The following is a 24647-nucleotide window of genomic DNA, read 5'->3' as shown; positions in this document are numbered from 1 at the left end:
GAAGTCAGATTGTTTGCCTCCTTCACGTGGTTTTTAATTTTAGGGCCACACTGGAGCTGGACATGCACTGCTGTATATAGAATGGGAGAAGCAAAAGAGTGCCAGGAACCCTTCATTTGCATCTCTATACAGAGGCCATTGCAGTGCTTTACTTGAGCATGGAAACAATAGTGCAACTACTAGCCATCTCAAAACTTGGGAGTGCAGCGAGGGCAGGATCATGTCTCTGACTGACCAGAAGAGGCTGGCTGGACACAGATCATAGAATATCAGGGTTGGAAGGGACCTCAGGAGGTCATCTAGTCCAACCCCCTGCTCAAAGCAGGACTGATCCCCAATTAAATCATCCCAGCCAGGGCTTTGTCAAGCCTGACTGTAAAAACCTCTAAGGAAGGAGATTCCACCACCTCCCTAGGTAACCCATTCCAGTGTTTCACCACCCTCCTACTGAAAAAGTTTTTCCTAATATCCAACCTAAACCTCCTCCACTGCAACTTGAGACCATTACTCCTTGTTCTGTCATCTGCTACCACTGAGAACAGCTGAGCTCCATCCTCTTTCGAACCCCCTTTCAGGTAGTTGAAAGCAGCTGTCAAATCCCACCTCATTCTTCTCTTCTGCAGACTAAATAATCCCAGTTCCCTCAGCCTCTCCTCATAAATCATGTGCTCCAGACCCCTAATCATTTTTGTTGCCCTCCGCTGGACGGTTTCCAATTTTTCCACATCCTTTTTTGTAGTGAGGGGCCCAAAACTGGACATGATACTCCAGATGAGGCCTCACCAATGTCGAATAGAGGGGAACAATCCCGTCCCTTGATCTGCTGGCAATGTCCCTACTTATACAGCCCAAAATGCTGTTAGCCTTCTTGGCAACAATGCCACACTGTTGACTCATATCCAGCTTCTCGTCCACTGTAACCCCTAGGTCCTTTTCTGCAGATCTGCTACCTAGCCGCTTGGTCCCTAGTCTGTAGTGGTGCATGGGATTCTTCCGTCCTAAGTGCAGGACTCTGCCCTTGTCCTTGTTAAACCTCATCAGATTTCTTTTGGCCCAATCCTCTAATTCATCTAGGGCCCTCTGTATCCTATCCCTACCCTCCAGTGTATCTACCTCTCCTCACAGTTTAGTGTCATCTGTAAACTTGCTAATGGTGCAATCCACGCCATCCTCCAGATCATTTATGAAGATATTGAACAAAAACGGCCCCAGGACCAACCCTTGGGGCACCCCGCTTGATACCGGCTGCCAACTAGACGTGGAGCCATTAATCACTACCTGTTGAGCCCGATGGTCTACCCAGCTTTCTATCCACCTTATCGTCCATTCATCCAGCCCATACTTCTTTAACTTCCTGGCAAGAATACCGTGAGAGATCGTGTCAAAAGCTTTGCTAAAGTCAAGGAACAACATGTCCACCGCTTTCCCCTCATCCACAGAGCCAGTTATCTCATCATAGAAGGCAATTAGGGTTAATCAGACATGACTTGCCCTTGGTGAATCCATGCTGTCTGTTCCTGATCACTTTCCTCTCCTCTAAGTGCTTCAAAATTGATTCCTTGAAATGAAAGGAGGAAATGCATATTGCTTCCTACCTAAAGGTGGTGGAGCTGGTCTGGCAGAGTATAATCCCAGGGAGTTCTAGGAGGAATTCTGGCTAAAGACTGCCAAATTTCTTACTTGCGACACGAGCTGCAGGATGGCTCTGCAACACCCACTCCTGCAAGGGCTGTGGCTTAAGTCACAATCTTGTTTATAACTAGCAGGAAACAGGGCTGATACAGACGCATAGCAATGAAATAATTAACAGTCAAAGGGCTTTAAATCTGGTCTTTATTTTCTCTGTAGTCATGGTCACTTTCCAATTACTGATGAGTTGAAGTGTCCCAAAATAAAGAATTCAACAAGAACACCATGCCACATGCTGCCGCATGACCCAGAGACATCCCTGAGAAGCACCAAAATGTAAGCACTGTATCCCTTGTATGAAGCTATTGCCACTTTCCTGTAAGATGAATGCTTCTGCAGTAGGCTCAGAAATTGCATATTATATATATTAAAAACCCTTTATTTTAAAATATGATGGTTTTTTTAGAGGACATGGTGGGAAGTGCACTTTCAGATGGTGGCACTAAGGGAAGTGGGCGTAACTTTCTTTTTCAAAGGTTAGGGAACTCCTACTGACATGAACAAGAAAAACAATCTGCTTCAACAACAGTACCAAGAGCAAAATGATTAGCTCTCCTACTCGTTCCAACAACAATCTATATTATGCCAAGATATATATATATCAAGGCACTTTACCAAAGGAGTATTGGATGTATCCTGAGTCTCAGAAGCAGAGCCTTTCACCTCTAGGAATGTGGTTCAAATCTGACCAAGGCTGGAGAAGCATGGCTGAGTTTCTCTATGAAGTGAGAAGAGCTGGAGGTCTCAGTCTAGCTCTTAAATGGCAACTGCCCATATCACAAAACAAACAAGCAGCACTATCCACCAAGCAGGGACAGTATTAGACTCACTGGGGCCCAAGCCAGAAAGCTGAAGTCCTACCATATGGGGCTGACACCCAGGGCCCTGAGCCCTTACACCTGGGACTGGCATCGAGGCCTGGGCAACTTAGCTTCCTAGGGGTCCCCGTGACATGAGGCCCCAGGCAATTGCACTGCGTGCTACCCCCTAATGCCAGTCCTGGTTCTTGTGACACAGGTGAGCCTTGGGAGTTTTTTTTTTATAGCATGTTGGAGGGGTGGGGGGGCTCAGAAAGAAAAAGGTTGAGAACCCCTGCTCTATCACACCATCATAATTAGCACCCATTGCTGGCAATTGATGAAGACTGGGTGGTCATGTAAAGTGAATTCAGGATGCAACATACTCAGGAACCTTTGTCAGTTTTGGTTTGTCGGTAAAACACCATATAAACCTGAACGACTGTGCAAATGAACAGAAAATAATAAACCTTTCCCTCCCTCTAAAGGTTATTCCCTCCAGAAGAGAAATAAGGTATACAACACAGAGAAGTTTTCATTACCACTGCCTGGGCTGCAGGTATTTTGTGGATAGAAGATGTCAGTTTATAGGGCTGTCAACCCAGCAGCTTTTATGAGAACTAATTACACAGAATATTTTAAAGACACCACTGAAGAGGCACGACAACATTTCACAATCCCGTCTGTAATGATGATTATTCTCCTTTGTGCTTCTCTCTGTGTATATTAGGTATTGGACAGGGATGCTGTATCAGGCAGGGTAATCAAGGTGGGGACAAACATCAAAGGCTACTCCACCCCTCATCCCAAACACGAAAAGCAATTTCTACAGCAGCACACCTGTACTTTGACCTAGAACGTTAAGAGGCACTCCTTGTTTTTCTTATCAAAAATGTTGAGAATAAACAAATATGGGGCTTTAGCAAACCAAATCAGTTTTACAATGTTGAGGGTTTTTTTTTTTTTTTTAAGATTAGCTGAATACACTGAAAAATAAAACTGAACTCTTTTTACATTTTGAACACTTAACTCTCGTCAATGTCTTTAAAATGTCACTTCTTAAGATTTTGTTTTTAGGAAAGCTTTTGTTGTGATTCATCTCCCCTTCAGCTAAATTCACACAGCTATTTGTGGCAGCAATCCTTCCAGTGAAAAAAATAATGACTCTTTTTTAGGGATGGGAGAAGGGAAGAGAAATAAAAATCTCTCCCCAAAGATTTACAACTAAAACTCTGAAAAATCCCCAGGCATTTAAAAAGATCACTGCCTTTAGAAACCTCCACTCAATACAGTATTAAGGTTTCTGTAAATGAGGACAATAAACTCTCTCAAATTACACTGCATTATGCTCTTCTGCATGCCAAAGCAACTCCATCAACACTGATCCAGTACAAGGGGCTCTTTAAAGCTCCTTTAATCCCCCGCCCCCGAAGACAGTGACCTCTTTGCTCTTCTCTGTTAATATCTGGAAAACAGTTGATGATGATCACAAATCAGAGGATAGCTCAGTCTTTTAAAAAAATAAATCGAAGAATCTGAAGGATAAAGGAATCAAAGACTCATCTTCCAGCCAATATATTCTGTAGGCTAACTCATGCTAGCTAAGCTAAATCTTCAGTAAACAGAATTTTTTAAAAGATGTTCATTCTGAAGGTAAGCAAACAGGATGTATAAAAATGACTAGTTCACTGAGACTGGGCCAGCAACAACAGTGTAACAGCCAAATAAAACAGGCAGTTTACGGCAACAGCTTGGTTTAGATTACCAAATTACATTTAATCACAATATAATAAATCATACCATGATGTGAGATAAATGTTCTAGTGAGTTTTTCTTCACATGCAATTTAGAGTTTCAGTTATGAAGGGGCTGGTCCCAGCACCAGAGTTAAAGTTGTGTTGAAAAGTACAGTGAAAGTGGGGACCTATTCCCATGATTTGATGAGAGAAGCCAAATATTTCCTTCTCACACATACCACTTTCTAAAGGGTTCTAGATGTGATTTTTGTGAATGTTTTAAGTGTTTCCACTGAACTGGTTAAAAGTCGGAAGTATTAAAAAATTATCTAATTTTGAATTTTTTTTCACTGGCTTTTTGATGTTTCTTGTAGTTCTTGATGTTCTCACATAGTTAAAAATGGTTAAAACTTAGAAACTTCCCTAATGGGACTAGTCACATGAGTAAAATTACTCTGTATGAAGGATAGGGGCCGTGCAGTGTAAGCTTTTTAGGCCACAGATATTTACTTATTTCTGTGAAGTGCCTAAGACGTTTCTTAGTGTTTAAAAACCCAACAACAGTCTGGGAAAATCATGGAAAATGTGTTACCGAGGGCTTGTCTATAAAGTGGGATAATGCGCTCTACTGGGGTGTGATTTCTAAAAAAGAATCAACATATTGCACATCCCTTGGTCTGTGCAGAACTTGCTGGTGCGTGCTAAAGGTTACCTAGTGTGCTTTAACATAGCACTAGTTCACACAGCACTACATTAAAGTGCACCTGCAGAGTTTACATAGACCCATTAATGCACATTACCCCACCAGGTAGACAAGCCCTGATTCTACTAAAATCAATTACAACAAAAGATCCATTTCTGGACAATGTGAACAATAAGCCTTTTCCCTTTCTATATCCTGCATTGCTTGATAAGTTAAAGTTACAGCTACAATACTATATATTCTTGTTTTTGAGCCAGAAATCCGTTGTATTTTAACCCTGCTGGAACATGAAAACTGTCTAATTTGATTCAGAAACAATTTTGAAAAACAAATCCAAGATTACAATCCCTAACAAATAGAAGTTAAACTGTCAGTCAGCAGTATCATTCTGACATCTTCCCGTCATTTTTTATCTTAAAAAAAATAAACTTATTATAGCCTTTGTGTCCACCAATCTGCAGACAAACACTTAGGAAATCTGCCCACAGCATACACGTGCGTCATATAAATGTCATCTCCCCCTCTCTAATTGAAACTTCTTCCTCCTCAGTGACAGCCTAAAACTTCTGCAGCATTAGAAAGGTTATGAAAAACAGAGGGCAGACAAAGCCTGACCTTAGTAACCTCCCTTCAAAATAAAGATTAGATTGGGTAGTAACTAGGTAGGATGCTAGATTGATGTTACTAATTTCTTCCCAGTAGTTGCAAAAAAAGCATTTTCCAAAGAAAGAAATTGTAATTGGTCTTCTGCTGTATGCCTACATCACATGATCCTCTGAAGCCAAGAACAAAATGTGGGGTAAGCAGGAAAAAACAACAATTAAGTACTCCAAAAGTTGCATACAAAAAAATAAAATTGGCCATTGCATTTCCAAAAAACCAAACTGCTAGTGCATGTACTCAAAAAAAGTTTGGAATCTTTTGGTTATCTTCCAAAGGTAACCAAAACACCATCCATTTAATGGAAATCAAATCAAATCAGACTATTTGATACATATTTTTTAGTACTCAAAAAGAGCCACAGCACCAAGGAAATTTTGGACAGCAAATGCAGCAGTTTCCCTCCCCTTGAAATCTCAGGAAAAAGGGAAGGGGGAAAAAAGGCCACTTGGCTGGCCAACACAAGTGAATAATTGTCAGAAAATCCCCCCAAACCAGGAAAGTATTATTACCATCTTCTATAACAAACAAGAAGATGGTGAGGATAATCCTGCTGGTGAGGCCAAGAAGGAAGAGCAACAGATCTTCATCACTAATTTAATTTTCCATATCACTTTGGAAGTTCAGCCTACAATTAACTCTGAGAGAACAACTGAAAAGTAACTGAATCAGCTAAGGTGTTTTCATGGTGGCACTTTACAAAGAAGGAGAGGGAAAAAACTCTAAAGTAAGTTAGTAAGGCAGCTTTCTAGCATTAGCTGCATGCAATGGTTTTATGCTTACTATTAGGTATTTACCTTTAGTTTGAGACAACAAATATCCCTCTTCACCCCAGAGTAAACTCTGAGCCAGTTTTAGCTCCTGTAGTGTTTTCCCCGTGGACTTTGACCAGATAGATTAACCTTTAAATTCTTTATGTCCCAAACAACTTAGATATGGGTGAAGAGCTATTACCCATCCTTTAACCTGTAGGGTAGAAACAAAAGAATCTTTGAGAATTACCTATGGACCACCTTTCTCAAGAGAAATTTTTACATCTGTAGAGTGACTCAGAGGAGAAGACACTCATTTAACTAGGAAGTAGTAAAGGAACTGAGATGAGGGGACACAGAATTTACAGTGGATAACCTTGATAATGTGGTAGTATTGTCCAGTTGCTAAATGTTTCTGGAAGCATATTTCACTTCACTGTTCTTATACCTTTGAAGCACCAGTTAATCTTACCCAGGATTAGCAGTTTTGGTTGTGATAACGGATATAATGTATTGTGAATACTAATCCTTTTTGGCCTCTCTCCACTAAGCTATTTCTCATTGCTAGAGTAGCAATCACTTTGGAATGGAAGGCTGCCACTGATATTCCATTCACTGAATGCACTTTCAAGTCCTGGAAGCTCATCATAATAAAAAATAATATCTTTTATGCAAATTACGAACAGGGCAACTCTTCATTCAACGTATCCAGCACTTGTGCCTAGAGCAGGAGCGGGCAAACTTTTTGGCCTGAGGGCTGCATCGGGTTTTGGAAATTGTATGGAGGGCCGGTTAGGGGAGGGGGCTGTAGCCCGGGCCCCACCCTCCGCTCCCTGTCCCCTGACCGCCCCCAGAAGCCCCGCCCCTGACTGCCCCCCGCTGCCCCATCCAACCCCTCCTCTCATTCCTGACAGCCCCCCCCCGCCCCCTGCTCCATCCAACCACCACTTCTCTCTGTCCCCCGACTGCCCCTTGCCGCCCCACCCAACCCCCCCCCCACTCCTGATGGCTCCCCCGGGACTCCTGCCCCATCCAACCACCCCTTCTCTCTGTCCCCTGACTGACCCCGGAACCCCTGCCCCTGACTGCTCCTCGCTGCTCCATCCAACCCCCCCTCCTTCCTGACTGCCCCCCCAAGACTCCTGCCCCCATTCAACCACCCCTTCTCTCTGTCCCCTGACTGACCCCGGAACCCCTGCCCCTGACTGCTCCTCGCTGCTCCATCCAACCCCCCCTCCTTCCTGACTGCCCCCCCAAGACTCCTGCCCCCATTCAACCACCCCTTCTCTCTGTCCCCTGACTGACCCCGGAACCCCTGCCCCTGACTGCTCCTTGCTGCTCCATCCAACCCCCCCTCTCAGTCCTGACTGCACCCCCAGGACTCCTGCCCCATCCAACCACCCCTTCTCTCTGTCCCCTGACTGCACCCGGAACCCCTGCCCCTGACTGCTCCCCACCGCCCCATCCAACCCCCCCTCCTTCCTGACTGCCCCCCCAAGACTCCTGTCCCCATTCAACCCCCCTGTTCCCTGCCCTCTGAGTGCCCCCCATCCACCCCCCCACACCTCTCCTGCCCTCTATCCAACCCCCCCGCTCCCTGCCCCCTCACTGCGCTGCCTGGAGCACTGGTGGCGCTACAGCCGCGCCGCCCGGCTGGAGCCAGCCACGCACCGCGCAGCACAGAGCACGGGTCAAGCCGGGCTCTGCAGCTGCACTGCCCCAGGAGCTCGCTGCCTTGCCGCCCACAGCATTGCACCGGCGGCGGCGGCGCAGTGAGCTGAGGCTGCAGAGGAGGGAAAACAGCAGGGGAGGGGCCGAGGGCAAGCCTCCCGGGCCAGTAGCTCAGGAGGGTGCCGTGGGCCAAATGTGGCCCGCAGGGCGTAGTTTGCCCACCTCTGGCCTAGAGGCCAACCAGGACAGGGCCCCATTCTGCTAGGTACTTTACAAACATAGAGAAAAGGACAGTCCTGGCCCTAATACAATCTAAAATATACGGAATACCCCAAACCTACAGAAGCCAGTAGACTTCACAAATTTCCCCCCTTAATAGCATAATCTCTTTTCTGATAACTTTAATATTACTTTTTATATTTGTTTTTACACATCTGTTCTCTGGGCAGCCTCCAGAGTTCTGTTATAAACAATGCTATGTGATGTGAATCTTTTACCACATACTGATATTTAACTTACTTAAAAAAGATTAAAAATGGAACTAAAGAATAAAAAGAACAACTTTTGAGTCAAAAGTTACCTGGAGGACAAGGTGGTTGGTGGCTTAGTTCTATCAGGATCGATCCTGTAGTCACTGCAGTCCATGGGAGCGTTCTTATGGATATCAATGAATGCAGGATCAGACCCTGTCTTTCAGATCTAGGTACTTGGGTTCAAATAAACATGGCAACTAAGTAACATGTAACATTATTTTGGTGATTTTATCCTAATCTTTGATAGGCATCTGCCCACATCATAAAATTACAACAGACTTGACATGACTGGCAGCTGTTGCTCAAAAGAAGTCCAGAAATATAAGGTGTATTTCTCATCAGACCTGAAGTGCATTTGGGAGAATTCTGTGGGTAAAACTTGTACAGATCTTGCTTGAACTATGTATACATAGTGTATCATTCCCTCCCTTTCACAAGCATTAAATCAACTGGAATATATTTAAATACATATTTTTAAATAAATAAAACATACAGCACAGACTCCTGGATTTATAATTTGATGACACATTCATGGAATCTACTTTTGTAAATATATGTCCAAAGCCATGCTGAATACAGTCACATCCATGCAAGAGGTACACTACAGAACGATGACATCAAGATTCCTACAGCACTTCAAATTCACTCCTTCATATTCTTACCCCCCAAAGAAGTGGACGCTCCGCCACTAGAGCAAACTTAAATATAAAGGAAGCACTAGAAAACGTACTGTATTATTTGGTGAGTACTGACGCTACATGTTGTTCTAGAAAGAACATAAAGAAAGACAAAGCTCCTACCTCATGGAGTTTACAATCCTGCACTAAGATAGGAAGAAACTAGACAATGTGATCGCTTTTCCATCTCTAATTTCTAAGAGTTAGAGCTAAACAGAGGTTCAGGCCGAGTGCCACCTTCGCAGGAACACCAGCAAGATACTTCCAAGGGTGGAGGGAGGGAAGTAATTTACAGCAACCAAAAAAGGGGTGCATCTTACCTGACCCCATACCCAGCTAGCTCCACTGGCCAGAGCATTGCGAGGAGAAGGGTGGAGCCATGTCCCTGACTGCTTCTCACTCTTTTCTGCATGCCCACCTGAGACTTGCTCACAGGGAGGAAGGGGAAGGAGGAAGAAAGGGGGAGCAGTGGTTTGCAATGCCAATCTCATGAGATGCAGTCAGTCACAGAGGAAGTTGCAAGACCTAACTTCTTTCACAGTCACATTAGCGCTAGTGAAAAATCTAGTTTGTAAAATGCTGTGCGCAAGAGAAAGAAGGGGGAAAGGTTCTTCCAAGTTTCTTCTGTGACTTCTGTCTTTTAGCTCTAGCAAAGCCAGTTTCAAAGATCTTCATGGAAGGCTCAGAAAGGTCTCAGAAGAAAGGTCTAGTATGAAACAAACTAGTATTTTTATTCGGATGCTACTGGGTCCTAAATAGCCCATATTCCTTTCAAGTTATTTAAACGGAACATTAAAACAGGTAAACTGGGGATTTTTTTCTCTATTGTTTTTCTGCATAAACAAGTGTAATGATATGAGGGGAGGGGGATATGGCTAGGCAGAAATGAACCACTTGGTTGTAGGGTAATACCACGAAACTAGTAAAAAAATAAATATGGATATAAATAAAGAGTAATAATCATACACAGTGCAAACTTACAGTACTTTTATTGCAATCTGCCAAAATTCTAGACAGACATATCATGTGTTAACTAACTGGTCTGAATAGCATGAAATTCAATTTACACTAATCAGCAAAACAGGAGGAGAGAATGAAATAAGTGGGACACGTGCATTTTATTTTGTAGTACAATAATGCTCCTAAGTCAGATCACCTGATTAGTTATTACATGTGTAAGGTTAAGTGGAATATCTATATTATCCTTCAAATGTATTCATTTTCTGATCATTCAATGAGTGACCTTTATGGACCTGTCACTCAAATTACTCACTTGAAAGTTGAAATGGAGTGGGCCAGTGTGAATTCTTATTCTAAGAAGCTTATGCAATTCTTCAGCCAGTGACTCTCATACATTAGAATGAGGCTAAATTTCACCATAAGGAAAATATGTTTAACTCCACTGAAGGCAACAGAGTTGCACCTGGCTGAATTTGTACCTAGACGTTCATAGGACCTACCTCTAAAACAAACAAAATTCATGAATGGCTTTTTGTCCAGCTTAATCTTAACAATCTTTAGATATGAATAAACAAATATCACTGATGTATCACTTTCTGCAGACAAGTGACACCAAAAATGCCATTCCAGACAACTTAAAGTAAAGTGGAAGGAAGCAAACTGGGTATCACTCACTATGGGACATACTGTAAATAGTCTGACAATTTCAGGAAACAGCGATCATCGTTACATTTGCAAGAGGAATGAACTATTCCCTATTTTCTCCAGTTCCCTGACTGTCTGATGGTGAAATCTATTTGTTTTTCCTGAGAAGCAGTCGCTGAAGTGTTCCACAGTCAAGTCAGAAAAGACATTGCTGCAGTAATCATCACAAAAAGCCTGTCACACAAGTTTGCTAATGGCCATAAATAAGATATTTTTGGGAACAGCCGTTGATGTTGCCAAGAACCTAGAAGCCTATTTGGTACAAACAGCCAATCGTGATCATGGTAACATATTGCTGCCTCAATGAAGTGTCTCTGCATAGGACCCAGTAACTCTTCACTAGAGAGGAGAAGTTCTTTTTTTAAGCCAAAAATGTAGGGACGGTTAACATCAGTAATAACAAATTAATTCATTAATAACTAATAATAATTAATTTCATTAACTAGGTACTAATTTTCAGTGCAGTATCTCTGCATAACTAGGAAGCTCCATTTGCTTTCTGGGTTTAAACTAATTAAAGGGAAAAAACCCTACCCACACATCCTTCCAGTTATTCATTCATATTGTTTTATACTGTACACTAATTAATATAGTAATCAACACTCTGAAGAGTATTAACCTCTAATATTTTAGTCTTTTAAAACAAATACGATAATTTTCAAGGACAGAGGGAAAGGTAATTTTATATAGCACTGGAGAGCATGCATACATTAACAATGGGGAAATGATGAAGAATATAAAGGGCTTCCATTTTCACATTCAAAAAATAAACAAATAACTACATAGACAGTAAAAGGAAAACACCTATAAAAGAATCATAGAATATCAGGGTTGGAAGGGACCTCAGGAGGTCATCTAGTCCAACCCCCTGCTCAAAGCAGGACCAATCCCCAATTTTTGCCCCAGATCCCAAATGGCCGTCTCAAGGACTGAACTCACAACCCTGGGTTTAGCAGGCCAATGCTCAAACCACTGAGCTATCCCTCCCCCCTAGAGCACCACAACAAACTTTTTCCATGCCATTGGAGCACAGAAATGTATAGAAGTCAAGAAAAAGTAACCTGGAATTAACCTGCTTTTATTATAAAAACATAGATAGATCATACACACACACACACACACACGTGTGTGTGTGTGTGTGTGTATGTATGATCTATCTATCTATATATAATGCTCGTGATTCATACCTATTTTACAGTAACAGAAAAAGACTTGACTACAATGCAATTTAAGGCATGTGTGGTATATGACTAATGGCACTTTGCCATTAAAGTACTTTTAAAAGTTGCCATTTTCTAGTACAAAGGAAAATATTATATTGAACAGCTAAACTAAAAAAGCACTGAAGATTAACATCGATTGGACTAATTCTTACTGAGAGTTTTTACTTGCTAGACATGTAAGAATAAAATTGTTATTCAGCGCTCACAAAAATACCACACCCTACATGTGTTATTCGTTGAGATTTTATTTTTCTACCTCACATATGGCCTTACTTTCCCCCCTTATTTATGTTGAGAAGTACCTTACTCTGCAAATACTCAATAGGGTAACTCACTACGTTGGTACTGTGACAGGGTCGGGCGAGATGTCTATAGGAGAGTAATAGAAGGCAGACATATTAGCCCTAGGCTAAGTAGGTCCCTTTTCCCTGGGTAAGGTAACAGGGAAGGTTCCAGAACAATCAGGAACCTTCTGGAGACAATTAAGACAGGCTGATTAGAACACCTGCAGCCAATCAAGAAGCTGCTAGAATCAATTAAGGCAGGCTAATCAGGGTACCTGGGTTTTAAAAAGGAGCTCACTTCAGTTTGTGGTATGTGTGTGTGAGAAGCTGGGAGCAAGAGGCACTAGGAGCTGAGAGTGAGAACGTGGACTGTTGGAGGACTGAGGTGTACAAGCTTTATCAGACGCCAGGAGGAAGGTCCTGTGGTGAGGATAAAGAAGGTGTTGGGAGGAGGTCATGGGGAAGTAGCCCAGGGAGTTGTAGCTGTCGCACAGCTGTTCCAGGAGGCACTCGAGACAGCTGCATTCCACAGGGCCCTGGGCTGGAACCCAGAGTAGAGGGCGGGCCCGGGTTCCCCCCAAACCTCTCAACTCCTGGTCAGACACAGGAGTCGTCGCCCTGGACTGTGAATTCAGAAAAGCGGCCAAGCTGAGGGCTGCCGTGAAGCTCCAAGGCGAGCAAATCTGCCAATAAGCGCAAGACCCACCAAGGTAGAGCAGGAACTTTGTCACAGTACTCTACTGAGTAAGTGTAGCAAAATTAGGCCTGCTGTGAGTTGTCTAAAAATTATTAAAATGACAAAACTGTAGCATTTCAAAGCCACAGCTTTTCTCTGTTACCCAAAGTAAGGAAGAGAGAATGGTAAAAAATTATAATTAAGATGTGGAATTACAAAATTATTTTATGTAGATGGATTAATAGGTTTTCAGTTTGCATGTTGGTGAAAAAGCACTACCACTTGGTGTGTTACAAGAAAAAAAGTTATAATTTAAAAGCACAGCACAGTGTATCTAAACTAACTGTGGTTATTTTAAACAATGTTAAATGGAAATGAATGACAAAGATTAAGAGCAGCAAATTTCATGGTAATATTGACATTTATAAGCAATATAGACAGAAGATTCAAATGTTTGGTCTTTACAGCCCAGAGAAATAAATAAATAAAAACCACCAAGTAAAAGATCCATAAAACTTGTATTATAAATGAACACAAAATAAAAACAAAATATTAAAATTTGTCTCTTCTTGCCCTCTTAATTTCTTTTCTCAAGAAAACAGCATAATAACTGCTTTTTTCCTCTATTTAGTTCTTGAGAACATATTAAAAGACATTACATTGAAAACTGGAGGAAAATTACAGTCGCAGAAGTGGCAGCTGGGATTTCCCGACATTCACTACTAATGCATTTTGCATGTATTTGTATTTTATTTTTATGTCTGAATTTTGCATGAATATTAAATGTCAGAAAATTCCAAATGCCGGCACTAATTCAAAGCAGGTTACTATAAACACACTCAAATGAACATACAGATTGTGTGTGCAGACACATTAAAATATATATACACACACACATATATTGCAGACGAGAATTCAAAGTTTATATAAAACGTATTCTTAGATCCATTTACTACTTTAATCCATGCACATCAATAGATAGAAGGCACTAATTACAGCACAGAGTCCTGTACTACCCCAAAATGCATACTTCATGAAAGATCTGGGGGATTACAAATGGACTTTTTGACCCTGGTAATTTAGAACGTTGTAGAACTGTATTAGCCAATGACATTTTCTTGTTTTCCCCTTATCAGCAACAGGTCTAAAAATATTTTCATGAAAAGAGTTAGACTTTTTGGACAAAGACCTGATCCCAAGATGACTGAAGTCATTAGGGAGTCTTTCTATTAACCTCAGTGGGCTTTAGATAAGGCCCTAGATGACCGATCCATACTGTAGATTCACAACTTAGTGTGTTTGAAATGCACTGTAAGCCATTTTCCTTTCAATCTTTGACTGTAAGGACAGTCCATAACCAACTACTCAAACTCCACTGAGGGCTTTGAGGCACCTTAAAAATGACAATTTAATTTGGGAGGTGGCTTCACCCCTACAGCTTGGTTCTGTCATTACGAATACTACTGTGAGGTGGTACACAGCACTCCGTATAAAATCAGCAATTTGCTATCTAGGGCCCTGATTTTGCAAAGACCTCCACACATACTCAATCGTATACATTCTGAGCAGTGCTACTGAAGTGAATCGGACTACTCACATGGGTAAAACTAAGCATAAGCGTAAGTCTTTGCAGAATCAGGGCCCAAAACTGTATCCATTTGTGCAGTATTATTCCAAGAGTTCAATGTGAAATGGAAAAAGGAACAACTTTGTTTCTGGTTTCCTATTAAACATTAATATTTTTAAAGTGACTCTAATACTTGAGATAGATTTGATTTTCCAGCACTGTTATTTAGTGCAGAACGGGGACAGCACAGGCAGCAACGAAGTAAGCCTCTACACGCTTCCTTGCCAAAATGTCTCCGCTGTGCTCTGAAAGGACCGCTTGTGCCAGGTGAGTGAGGTGTAAAGGTAGTTCAGCTTCTCAGCAATCTCTTCCCTGAGATTACAACAGTAGATTCCCTTGTTGACAAAGGCACCTATCTACTTGGCTTTTGACTGACAGCACTCGCCAACTCATATTACACTGTACTTCAAACACTCCACAGATGATATTGTTTTTTCACTCAGTATCACTTTGGGCAGGATCTGAACCACTGACATAGATATAAAAAGTTCCATAATATTTACATATGAATACCACATACTAAAGAAATAAAACATCAACTGTGCAGTAACTGGGAAGGCAAACACCACAATTATACGTTCAGCAATAGTTCTAAAACAGCCTTTGATAGTAGAATCTATTTGTATAACTGAAAGAATGAATGTTGGCCAGCAAATGGACAATATCACATAGAAAAGGTATGTGGAAGCTCTCACTTTCTACTGACCAACATCCAGATGAAGACAGAAAGAACTGCAGGTGCAATATTTTAGCCAAATCACAAATTATCAGAGTTTCTGGTATTCTCCAATTATTTGCACTATAATTTCAGCATTAGGTATACACTGAACATTTTATTTGGGACTTGAACCATTTGTTTATGGCACAGAGGTCACCGGACGACCAAGTGTGCTGTATTAAAATGAATTAAATGGTCTCAAGCTATTACCGAAAAGACAATCTGGACAATCTGACAATCTGAGTAGTAAACAACATTCAAAAGAGTGTCTTCTTGATTGCAGCTACCAGATACTGTGCCATGACACGGATCTGATAAAGGGTGTGACAAAAAAGCTCCTGATGTTTTTCTCTGTGTTCTGTCATGCGATCAATGAGGGGGAATTGTGTCCTGTTACGAATTCCTAAATTGACCTTCATGTGTCCCTCTGCAGGAAGCAAAGCACAGGAGGAAGCCAGACGCAGGAGCTGTGTGGAATGGAGAAGATCCTAAAACTAAATCCTCCTCCCCCTTTTAGACAGAAGCTATTTCTCCAGCCATTTTCCATTTGGTACGGATACAGTAGCTCTCTTTACTTAACAGTCATCTCAAAGTCTTGAAAGCTCATACAATGTGCAAACTCACACTACAAGAAATTATGTTCCCTCCTTTCCTCCCAGAGTTCAACTGTTAAGTAAAATTAGCATGTCTCCAGTCCAAATTTTTGCCTCTCAGCAGGCTTAAGAGTACTCACAACTAGCAAAACATGGTTGTAGTGCAGTCTGGCAACTTTTGGTTCCCTTGCATACTTGTCCTTGCAGCTTAATTGATGAGATTCTACTTCTTGGTTTGAACATAAAGATCTTACCACCAAATTTTTAAAGAGATGGCACTATAATGGTAGAAAGCACGTTTTCAGTTTGCCTTTGTGTGTGTATATATTATTTAGAACAGAATGTTCCGTCCTCTCTATATAGCTATTTGGTCAGACCACAGCCTCACTTTTTGCAAACTGTATTTATTTTATATTAATTTAAATTTAAAAACAAACAGTCATATGCAGGCTCTGAGCACAAAAAACAGATACAAATTGCAATTAGTTCACCCCCTCTACTAAGCAGCAGTTCTAAATACAATCATCCTCAATTCGTTTGCCAACACTACCATTTCTCCCATCTTTCATCAATGGCAGGCCAAAGAAAACAAAAAGAAGAAGAGCCATGAAGCATTCCATCTTATTATCCACCTTCAAATCCCTCCTCAAAACTATCTTTAGCTACGATACCTACAAAAAACTTGACAACGGTTAGGCTGCTGGTGTACTGTCATCAATATTGTCTCAATTTTCCTTGTACTCCTCCATCTGCCTGTATTCATCTCTGTCTTTTGGCTCATCATAGATTGTAAGCTCATTCGGGCAGGGACTGTCCTTTTGTTCAGTGTTTGTACAGCTCCTAGCACAATGCTGTCTGGTCCATGACTAGGGCTCCTAGGTGATATGGTAACACAAATAAATAAATAATTCCCTGAAAGTCAGCAAATGTGGCTATTTCAGACCTGGTGTGAGACATATTCCAGAACCCCAGAGCTCACACAGAGAACACCCTGACAGCTTTGTACTGTACCCAGGGGAATCTAACACCACCACCACTGATGTCAATTGTGACAGCATATCACAGCACACTTCACAGGGATTGAAGCGATGCTCATGTTTCAGTTAGACTGGGCAGGTCATGTGTTGAGGGTGGATGACACCATGCCAAAGCAGTTGCTATATGGTGAACTGAAAGTGAGCAACCATATCTGAGGCAGCCAAAAGAAGTGCTTCAGGGCCACCCTGAAGCATGCAACATTGATGATGACAACTGGGAGTCATCAGGAACAGACAGATCATGCTGGTGAGAAACAGTCAACAATGGGGTTACTCAGCTCGAGATTAATCACCATATGGATCCTGAGGCACAGAGGCCGAGTTGTAAAGAGTGGCAGATTCAGCAGGCACAGGCTGTAATCCCTTCCTCGATATCAAGCTACATACGTGCTCAATGCAGAAAGGACTGTCACTCATGCCTCGGCCTACTTAGACACAATTATATTCACAAGACATAATACCGTCGTCAATTTTATCTTCAGTCACAAAAGACAACAATAACCGAATCACAAACAGGCAGTCTCAGGTAGCCCAAACCCAAGAAACTGAAGGCCTGATTTTGGTTGAGGGGAGAGAGGGGCGCATAAGTTATTCAATAAAAAAAAGTCGGGAAGTAATTACCTTAGGTCTTGTCTACACAAGAAAGATGCACCAGTTAAACAAAATATGTTAATTTTATTTTACTTACTTACTTATTTGCAACCTCCTGTATGGGTATGCTTACTCTGGTTTCAGAGCGGTTGATTTTGGTTTAGCTTAGGCTGATTCCTAATCAATTTAAGGTAAACTGATTTAAGTCTGGTTTAAACTGAAATAAGAGAGTCGAAACAGGGGTTTGCACTGGATTAACTAAATCAGTTTGAAATCATACCTTTAGTTAAATAGGTGCAACCTTCTCATGCACACAAGGCCTTAGACCTGGGCTGAGCTGCCACAACACCGGAATAGAGCTACTCATTTACTGATCACAGAAGAATAATCAAGACTTAATATTGCATTTGAAAATACTTTCAAAATGTACATTTGAGAAGAAATCAATTACGCTAACTTTAAAGTCTTATTTCTGGATAAAAAATTAATCCCCAAAGAACCAAAGTATACTTAAGCTATACTAGCACAGGTAGTGGTACAGATGTTGCTAATACTGTACAAAAACTTTACATTGTCCACGATACAGACAAAAGCTTTCTTTTATGTGCTTCTTTCTTCCTTCTTTCCATTTAGTGAACACAAAAGAATATTGTCCCCCTTCCAACAAACAAAACACCACTTTTCCTAACAGAGCCATATAGCTCAGCGTGTTCAGAAACAGACAGATTAAGAGGCTTAAAGCAGGCCAAGAGAGACGACACTCACGACGTTATTAAACCAAAAGTGAAGCTGTATGATGCTCACGGTATTTTAGGCACTAATCCTTTCCAGCTGCCCATTTACAATGCACTGTAATATTTATATTATTTGTTCAGGTCTTTAAGACACCCAGACCACTGGTTTAGGTGTCTCTATATCATTCCAAATTCTATACCTGAATGAGGTAGCCAGTTCCTCAGTAGTGGGCCAAATTCATCCCTGGTGTGATTTCAACAAAATCAGTGCGTTACACCTGGGATAACTTAGCATGTCTGATCCTGTGCGGTGCTGAATGTCCTCAATTCTCAGTGACTTCATTGGGAGTGGAAGGCATTCAGCATCTCACAGGATCAGGTTCAAAGTCTGCTAGGAAAGGTGAAGATGTGACTGCTCTTCACTGTCTCACCAAGGCCAATACCCAGGCTTATCAAGCAGCTCTGTCAACTGAATGGACAGAGCAAGCAGCTAGGGTGTACATCTTGGACGGCTGCAAGATGATCATATGATGGAGTGGGTTAAAAATGGTGTGTGAGAGAGAGAGAGAGAGAGTGTGAGAGAGACTGGTGTAGAAGAAGAAAAGATAATATTTAGCGTTGAAAGGAACTCCACCTGGATATAAGGGGCTCAAACATGCACCCTCTGAACAAAGAGATGGTGAGACAGAGTCTGGTCAGAGGACTAACAAGGATAAACAACATACACTACCAACAGTGAACAGCAACCTATTACAAAAGTTTCAAAAATTTTCAATACTGTGGGAAACAAACTCCCCTGCAGTACCCTCGTCATAGCTAATTTGTGATTTCCTGTACTCACAGTACTAAATGCACAATAGAGCCTCTATTGTGAGCCTCCTCCCGCAAGCATTCAAAAAAGCAACACATTCTTTTTATCTAGACAGTGGAGTCTCATATACATTATGCTCTACCCAGCTAAAACGTTATTTTCTTAGCTGTTGCTTTTGCACATAATAAAATCTGCCATCTAGTTGCATCACTTCAAAGACCCCACAGGACAAGCAGCAATGGTGTTTTAGGAGCCAAACTGCTGACTACGAAGCTCAGCAAGAGGAGGCTTAAGAAGCTACATAAATATTGGGAGAAGAACAGGAGAGGATTCTAAATGGAGAACTGTCCCAAAATTTAACACACTGAGATGAACTTCAAAACAGTAAAGCCGCTGAGGGGGGTGAAGAATCAATGAGAGCCCCCTGATGGAACCAATGAACAAAAGTTACAGTAATATTAATTATGCATGTGCAGAGGGGAGAATATGTCCTTTAGCATACAAGTTACCTAAAATATTAGGATCCTAGGCTTTGGGCCACCAGTTTTTGTAAAAACATTTTGAATACTTACGAAATTTTTTTTAAAGATATTAGATTACACAATAATACTTTACGTTTCTGAAGAATCCCAAAAGTACATTACAAACAAACAAACACACAAAATTGCTTCAAACACTACTAAAACATAGCTCTAGGAGTGGAACAGAGATCACTATAAAACAGTTTAGGACAGACAGTGAAGACTACCTTAAGGAGTAATTTTAGATTGGCAGAATATAATTTCCGGAGTTAGAATTTAGCCAGGGCTAACATGCCAAACAAAAAATGCCATGGGATCTTTGGCCAAAATCTTAATTTTATGTCTCATCCAGAAGGCATTTTGGTAAGAGGGAGAATGATGCAGCTAGCATATTCCAACCAGCATAGGAATGCACACATGCAACATCAAACTGCTGTCAACCAGTGAAATAATTTCTTTCAATCCTGCTCATTTTAGGAACAGAAAAAATCAACATGAGAACAGCTGTGATACACGTTAATGCTATTCAGCAAAGTACAAAAAGCACATGAAGATATTTAGTAGACTACAAATGTGAAAATGCTCATTATCTGGGTGAAAATGAACAGTTTAACACATCTGGTACAACACATTAAAAAGAAAAAAAAAACATTTAAAGATCAGTTTAAGGGTTTGGTGACTGGCTTGTAGTTATCTCTACCAAACAGTTTTGTCCTGCATGACTCTGCAAAGATTAACGCTACGTACTGAACAAGGCCACACATCTAATGAAACATGACTCATTTGGTAACTCTGATGAAGTACTGTACACTACAGTTTCAGGTAGGAGACATTTTCTTTTTTCATTTTGAGATTGTTGCCCTGTAAACGTGTGAAGACACAAAGGTATTTTTGTACCTCTCACATTACAAATATTGGGCCAATTCTGAAAGTTCATATTCAGGCAAAACTCCAATGGAAGCCAACAGGAATTCTGCTTGGGAAAGTGTGATTTCAAACAAAGTAAGGACATTTGGATTTGGACCAACAGCAATGCTGCCACTGGCTGCCGCCCCCAGCTGCACCCTGTGATTCTAACAGGAGTCACAGAAAGTGCAGTGCGAGGAAATGCTGCCTCAGGCAGCATTCACTTTCGGCAAATTCTCCTGTAGATCAGCCACAATCTGGCTGGAGAGCATACTTGAACATACTTTTTAGTGTAGCTCCTTCCTGGTTCATTTGCTCAAACTCTGGCTCACTCATAGGCCACAGGGACATTTTGCAAGAGTGAGGAAAAGTGGCTACATATAGCAGGGGATGGAAACTTCCTGCACAGCTGCTTCTCTCCTGGGCCTGGCCCCACCTGGCTTATTTTTCTTACATTATCTTCCCTGCACCCCAGACAGTGTGTGCGGTGGTTACGAGATAGGCCACTGCTTGTTTGTTAAAAGAACGAGGAGTACATGTGGCACCTTAGAGACTAACAAATTTATTTGGGCATAAGCTTTCGTGGGCTAAAACCCACTTCATCAGCTGCATGCAGTGTAAAATACAGTAGGAAGATATATATATTGTGCACAGCCTCTACACAAATGTGCAACGTGGGGAAGAGATTGCAAGCACCCTTGCTCCTTTGTGCCTGCTTCATATGGCTAGGCAGACTAGTGCTTACACTTAGGGAGCCCATGCAGTATTTGCATAACTGTTGATACGAACCTCTTCTAAAGGGGGGCCATGCCTGAGCTGGCCTAATGCAGAGGGTAATGGAAGGTGCACCTCTCTTTAAGACAAGGGCAGAACAGTGACCATGCTCATATGGCAGTGTCCTGAATTAGGCTCAATGCCTCCACAAGCTCCTTCCAGAGTGGCGTACAACCATGCACCACCCCACCACAGGGCCAGATACAAATGCTACAGTTTGCCCAGAATCTTTAAATAAATATCAGGGCTCTTTAGGAAGCCTGTTACTGTACCATCCCACAATAACAAAACCTGTATTGTGAACAGGAACTGTGAATCCTGACTCAGTAAAGCAAGGAATTTTATTTTGTGCATTTCATATTTTCACATCAGAACCAAAACATACAAGATATGAACAAATACTAATAAGTGACTAGTCTCAGAATGAATTCTGCGAGAGGCGCAGGGTCAGAAAGCATGAACAACCTTCATTCCACACTTATGTAACTTTGCCAAGGGGGAATATAACTAATTTATTTGGGTACTGACAAGGGACACCCAGCCACTGGCCTGTGCATATAGTTATTTTAAAAGAATACAATCCATTCCATAAAATATCTAACACCAAATACAATTACAGAACCACATAACTTAACTTAAACACTAAAAAAAACCAACCCTCATACCTCATGTATTACAGAAATAAAAGCTTCCTTTGAAAAAATTCAAGTTTAAAACCAGTGTAAAGGTCAGTGCTCTCAGCCAATGTTAATCTCAGTCTAAATGTTTTTGGTAAAAGAATAAGTACTGAATATTTAATTTGTTTTCTTTAGCTTTCCTCTATGTCTCATAGTCCTGGCAATCTTGCTTTTTACAAACTTCTGACCTTGATGCCTCACATCATAGTCACCATCTTCCTAGCTAAGGATGACTGAACTTAAGACTCCAAAGTCTACGGAGGAGAGGAGCCACAAGGGAACAAAGTAGATACTTCCATCTCCTTCTGAAGAGGCCTGTTTGAGTACCCTTTATTTTATACTTGCTCAAAGCAACAAAATTTTCCTTGTTAAGTATCAGTAATGCACATCAAAATACGGGAAGTGTTATATACAAAATTAGAAAAACCCAATTATATCTATTAGCCACTACCTGGATAAATTGCCAATTGGAATTAGACAGGAAACATGATGGCTACAGGTAAGATACGAAAAATGTTTTTTAAAGGAAACAAACGAGTTTATAGTTTTCGTCATAAATTATTGCTCTATTACAGCAATTTTTATGTTTCGCACATCAAAAATAGTTAAACTTTTCATTTTACATAAATTCTTGGGAAACTGTGGTAGGTTTCTTATAAAAAGAGATTTATATAGATTTTCACTTCTTTACCTTGCTAGTTATCGTATTTCTTTACGAGAACAGTCACCTTTTTTGTAGATGCTGCTTACTGTGGCAAAAACTTCATCACACCTAGGGAAAGGTCTTGATTCACATCCCTTTTTGGTCCAGTGGCACAAAGAGAACTGAATCTGCCCCTCCAGAATACTCCATTTGCAGAGGCTAATTTAACACCTCTACGCAAATTCCCACCCTGACCAGGATGTATAGGGCAGGCTGGGGCATGAGGGAGTATGGCCAAAGCACAGTTCACTCCAGCTATTCTCTGACAGTGTAATAGCTCATAGAGGACAGTCAGAAGGCAGTGCAAATTATTGGAGCCCTGTGGCTGTTTTAAATTGTGCTGGGGATTGGACAGGCCCCTGGCCAGGACCAGAATTAGGGAGGCTCGAAAGTGGTTTAACCAAATTAAGTGAAGTAAAGCAGTACCAAATATTCTGGCCTCCAAACTTTACAAACCCCCAAGCAAACTGTTACACGTAGGGGCTCAGAACAAGCTCCAGCCTCCAACCTGCTCACAGTTTGAGATTTCCTTAGCTTTGCTTTCCATCAGATGCTGTCATCACAATGTTGTACATCACTTAAAGCCAGGAGAAACTCAAATGGTCATGGACTCCTAATCCACTCCCTGTACATTAGTCACTCAAGAGGGTGGGATGAGAATATTTTGGAATGAAAAAAAAAATGTAGTTGAAAATATTACTTCTAGAACTTAAAAAAAAAAAAAAACGCAACCCACAAACAATCTATAGTGTCCTAATGTTACTTTAAATTGCGAATTATGTTAGTAGGAGACAGTTTATATTTTTTATGTTTTGGCAATCTGAAAACGGCCTGTTTTATAATATGTAAAGAATTTCTGCTACATATTTCTAGTGGGATTACACACAGAAATCAGCTTAAATTGCCATCTTCATTTTTGAGTTGGTAAGAGAGGAGGATAATGAAAGTAACCATGAGTTTTTTCCTACCCCTCAGTAACGTATGCTCCAGACACCCTCATCTCTACAGTATGAATTTAGTTAATAGACTGGGCCCATGAGTGTATGGTAGGGAGATAAGGAGAAAGAGGTCTGTCCTATAATTTTTATCCTAACCTTACATTTTAGGCCACCTTTTATTCAATGTCACTCCATCCCGACTTTATCATTAAATAAATAATTACAGGGGCCAGGCCGTTAGGCAGCCTTAGATGAAAACGCAATGTTGGTATGGGATTTGAAAGCCTGACACACGCTGTAGCCCAGAGACTATCACCTCATCAATGTTCCCAGCTGGCCCAAGAAGCAAGAGCCCCTAATATTACTCTTGAATCCGGGTCTCTAGTTGTCATCCACCCAGAGTTCCTTACAGAAACTCAGCTATTACAAACTAATAGTGGGTAAGAAAGACAAAATGGAAACTAGCAATTGTAGCCCAAAATATTCAGATGACTTTGAATGAACAGGGAATAGTGGTATTTTATAGAAGTAAATTAGAAGAAAGACCGACCAATTCTTGTGTGTCTTTTCTTAAATACAACTGAAGTCAATGTCTTACCATATGCTCACTGGTCATTCAAAATATCTAATTAACAACCTAATAATATTTCATTCCCTTAACAGCCATATAAACACACATTTTAGGAAAACACTGAAGTTTTCCCAAAGGGTACAATCCTGGCTAATTATCTAATTGCTGTAGATGTTCTTAGTTGACAGAGATGGATTGAAACCATGCTTAAGAATGTTGGAATGCATGATACAGTATCCATATGATAACACATTATGGTGGCAGCCTAATTCTAATCTCTTTAATGAGATTTTTGAGCTAAATACTGTGACTGCTGTGTTCACATTATAAATAAAACGATAACTCTAAGAAATACAGATTAGTATATTAAAGCATCAGGC

At 41.1% G+C, this 24647-nt stretch overlaps 1 protein-coding gene across 11 annotated transcripts in view; it reads right to left on the bottom strand.

Annotated features, from left to right (window-relative positions):
• CTBP1 (C-terminal binding protein 1) overlaps positions 1-24647 on the bottom strand; it is a 358365-nt gene that overhangs the window by 62130 nt on the left and 271588 nt on the right. Inside the window, exon 1 of one of the 11 annotated variants that reach the window (XM_074951858.1) lies at positions 6383-6505. The exons of the other annotated variants lie outside the window; for them this stretch is intronic. The gene's annotated coding sequence lies outside the window, so the exon portion shown is untranslated. Of the gene's footprint in view, positions 1-6382; positions 6506-24647 lie in introns of those variants that run through there. 11 annotated transcript variants of the gene reach the window in all.

This window comes from Natator depressus, chromosome 4 (assembly GCF_965152275.1).
Source record: "Natator depressus isolate rNatDep1 chromosome 4, rNatDep2.hap1, whole genome shotgun sequence".
NCBI lineage: Eukaryota > Metazoa > Chordata > Testudines > Cheloniidae > Natator > Natator depressus.
This window is presented reverse-complemented; position numbering and strand designations above follow the sequence as displayed.